Source organism: Pocillopora damicornis, chromosome 14, assembly GCF_964200805.1.
Source record: "Pocillopora damicornis chromosome 14, jaPocDami1.2, whole genome shotgun sequence".
Classification (NCBI taxonomy): Eukaryota; Metazoa; Cnidaria; class Anthozoa; order Scleractinia; family Pocilloporidae; genus Pocillopora; species Pocillopora damicornis.
Window position 1 is genome coordinate 17,432,761 of NC_142683.1, and position 4,222 is coordinate 17,436,982.

Consider the following 4,222-nt stretch of genomic DNA (forward strand, 5'->3'; position numbering starts at 1 on the left):
TATAAAGACACTGCACGTGACTTATGAGTATTAATTAATTATCAACACAGAAACTGACACAACAAATGGTGGGAACATATTTAATGTTCTTTCAAAAAATTTCACACAGTAAATTTGCTTTTGCACCAAATTAATAGTACAGTTGTGAAATACACATCTGGAAAAATTCTCTATTCCATTAGTACAGTAATCTGGTAAAGGCATATTAGACAATACATCATCATTCTCGATTAAATTCCTCTCTTCCTCGGCATTTTTAGGCTTCCGAAAAGCTCTGGAACAGGACGCCATGTCCTCTTCGGTTAGTAGAAGAAAAGTACATTTCATTTTAACTCACTGCGTTCGCACACATGAAAATTATTTTCTAAACCGTTATAGGAACTTGCACAACACGACAACCACAGTCAAATGGTTGGTAACTCACGGAGAGCCAATATAAGTTTTATTACTGTATTCGAGCACTATGTGTATAAACGGTCACATTGCTTTTTGTCCCACAGAAATACGATACGCGAAGTTATATCCTCATTAAGCTAGTACATTGCACAATACATATGATACGGTTAAATTATAGTGAAAGCACTGATTATAATCATACAAAACTAGGCTGTAACTAAAAGATAGCAAAAACGTTCGCGTGTCCCATAACGCGTGGAAACTTAATGATAGCAATTAAATACCTAGGCTAGATGAAACTGAAAGCCGTGCAGATATATCTTCTTGAATATACAAGTCTTTGGCGTAATCGGATTTCCACCGCCCGTGTAATTTTAATAACCTGTCTGATACAGGGCCGCTAGGTGAATTTACGGCAGCGGTTGCCCCACCAGACCTAAGACTGTGTAACCCAAAAAGTTTGGAGTCGTAACCTAGAGCCTTGAGAGCTTCCAAAAAGATTTCTCGACACCTAGAATACGAAATTCCTTTGTTCCCTAAAACATAAGTATTATAATTTTTCTGAAATACTAACTGCCTGATTAGGAGACCGTCTGCATTATGGTCCATTCTTGCAGCAGACATATACCTTAGGGACCATATGAACTGGACAAGTGGCATTGTCCGTTCTAGCAATAATAGCTTTATTACCTTCCCTGTAGACATCTGTTTTACTACTTGGTATAACAATGGACATATGGTCATCTGCGAAAGTTATATGCGAAGCTTTGATATTTGCTAACTCATTGAATCTGAAGAAACCTGCAAAACCTAAGAGGACTATGACTGAAATTCGCAGATCTTTTAGATTAGCGTCTACCTTGCCATGTTTAGCAACTATTCTCTTGACCATATCAATAGAGAGAGGGAGCTTCCTATTTTTTCGTTGTGTGCCATTACGTTTCGCAGCTTCAACAACATTTCTACACACTCCGGTTTTCAAAGGATTATTACTACAAGTTACGTCTACTACATCGTGTAGCCAAACTAATGCAGCATAAACCATACTAACAGTGCTGGGAGAACCAGTCTTCCTGTGAAGTTGAGACAAATAGGCCGCTACAACAACAGGCTCTTGTGGCAAAACGAATTGAGCCTTAACATCATTGCACCAACGCATAAATTTTTGACACTCAAGTAAATATCTATTCATCGTCGAAGGTTGTCTGGCCTTAAACTGATCAGTAATGAGGCGCAGCTTGAAGGGAGCTAAAGATCCATAGAGACTTGCCCAACAGGACTGAGCAGAGATGGCCTGTTGAGGAAAACAAAAGGAAAAAAACACATAACAGAGGGGTGTAGAGGTGGAACAATCTTACTCACTGATTCATGGCTAAAAGGGAATAAGTACTACAACCCGGGTGCTATTAGTTCTCAACACCACTACATTCATTAAATGAAGATCAAAAAAAGGGCAATAAATAACACAGCACTATTGGAGTGCTATTCGTTGTCGACACAACTTCTGCACATTGACACTGGCCGAAAAGAAATAAATACCTCAACACTGGTAAGGTGCTATTCGTTGTCAGCACATCTACCTCATATAAAATGATCAAAGTGAAATAAATAACGCAACACTGCCAAGGTGCTATTCGTAGTCAGCACAAATTCCACTCGCTAGATTGTGGCCGAAAGGCCAACCTTTCAGATTCTTACCCCGAAGGAACGAAATTCAATCTTAAAGCCACTACATATCCCGGAGTAGTTGGCGAACCCAGAATAGAATTGTGATTTCGCCCGTGCGTCAAAGCTTGAGGCATAGACAAAACTCTTAAATCCTGGACGAAACTGCAATAAATATTGGTTAACAGGGGCCAAAACACGGCTGACTTCCACAGTGGAACAATAAGGGTGCCCTTGGCTCCTTGACTATATATTTAGGCAAGCGTTCTGGGAATAAGATAAACTGGCGGAACTAACCAGCAGTTCTCAACTTCCCACGACTGCATAAATGCGTCAATGCCCGACGTTTCCGGGTTCCAAAATCTAGAAAAATATCTGGTGATTTTTCTGTTGTAATACGTGGCAAAACAATCCACCGTGTGGGGACCCCAAAGACTTTCCAAGTCTTTGAAGACGTCCTCAGTGACCTGCCAATCGTCAAAATCCACCAGTTTGCTAATAAAATCTGCCCTGGTATTGCGATCTCTAGGAACCCATTCAATATCCAAATGAATGCTGTGTTCGTAACATATCTTGAATATTCTTAAGGCAATCGTGTGTAACTCGAGTTTCATGCTACCGACCTCAACGATTTTGGCAGTGGCCTGGTTATCGGTATACCACTTAATATGTGATGAACTTAAAATCGGAAGGCAAGACAGAAGTGAGAATTCAATTGCACTTAATTCTCGCCGCGTAGAACTTCTACTCCTTTCGTCCTGCGTCCACATTTTGTGGCAAACATGCTCACCGTCATTGATATAAGAAACAGCTCCGCAGGCAATATTACTAGCATCTGAAAAAGTTACTTTCTGAGGTTTGCGGAAAACAAAGCAATTTTTAAAATTGCGTAGATGGATATTGTTCTTCCAGAAAACGATTTCATCCTTACAATACTCGTCTAAAATCATAGGTGTATCCCAATGCTCAGCAATAGCAATTGTCATCTGACAGTGTCTGGTAGTAATTCTGGGTAAATTTCCAGTAACCGGACATGTAGACATAACTTTCCCGACAAATGATGACAATTGTCTAGCCGTAATTGTGAATTTTTGAGCTTCAATAAAAGCCACACAATCAACGATACCTTGGACCCTCCTGGGTGTAATACTAATAGTACCAAGAGTGGAGTTCCAGACCAATCCTAACCAAGTAATAATTTGCGTTGGTTCCCAAATTGACTTTTCGCTATTTGTTATAAATCCGTTCGGAACGAACCTTACTAGCTATAATATTTGCCGAATTATAGTCGTCAGCTATGGACCAACCATCATCTAAAAATACCGCGACGTAAATACCGTTAGCCCTCCATCATCCAACCAAAGGGCGGAGTATCTTTGTAAAGATATAAGGAGCTACAGAAAGGCCAAAAGGAAGAACTGTGAAAACGTAAAACCGCGTCTCCCCTTGAAAATCCCATGAAAAACCTAAGAATGTTTGATGTGGTTGGAAGATCTCGACGTGATGATAGCCACTCTTAAGATCAAAAGAAAACATATAACCATTCTTGCGAAACATAAGAGAAGCAATTTTCCAATCATCGTACTTAATCCTCAGTTTCTTAATGAAATGATTAATATATCTTAAATCAAGAATTAACCTTTTCTTTCCATTAGGCTGAACGGAAACCGACAATGGATTGACGACATGAGGTTTGTAAGACAATTGCTTTATGCGTTCGGACTCCAGTAGCTCAGTGATAGAATTCTCTACGAAATCAATATTTTTCAGGGCAGAAGCGTTGTTCTTTGAATAATATGCAGGCGGCACATCCCAGAAAGGCAAACGATAACCAAATTTAATTACGTTTAATATGAAGGATGAAGCACCTAAAAATACCCAAAATTCTAAATTTTTCTTTAAATTGCCCTTTACATTGTAATTCCGTCCTAGATCTTCGTCAATTTCAAAACGATTCAGTACCTGAAGTACATCCGTAAACTTGTCGAATTCCTCATGAATGTCCGATTCCCTTAAGTCCGGTTCCTGAAGCGTTTGTGGTGGTGGAGGCTGGGGCAAAGGCGGTTGGCTTGTACTGGCCGAAAGGGCGGGGATAGAAGCTGGAGGCCCTGCAATCTTTGGCCCAGTGACCTGGCCTTCCGCACCTGAAGCAGTCCCCATG

General features: G+C 40.2%; 1 pseudogene across 1 annotated transcript in view; it reads right to left on the minus strand.

The window, feature by feature from the left end:
* Window positions 1-353: 353 nt before the first annotated feature.
* LOC149034805 (uncharacterized) overlaps window positions 354-4,222 on the minus strand; it is a 4,517-nt pseudogene continuing 648 nt past the window's right edge. Inside the window, exons 2-3 of the transcript XR_016183066.1 lie at window positions 4,024-4,222; window positions 354-1,690 (exon numbers count right to left, since the gene is read on the minus strand). The exon at window positions 4,024-4,222 is cut by the window's right edge and continues 20 nt beyond it. The product of XR_016183066.1 is annotated as an uncharacterized LOC149034805 (transcript). The remainder of the gene's footprint in view (window positions 1,691-4,023) is intronic.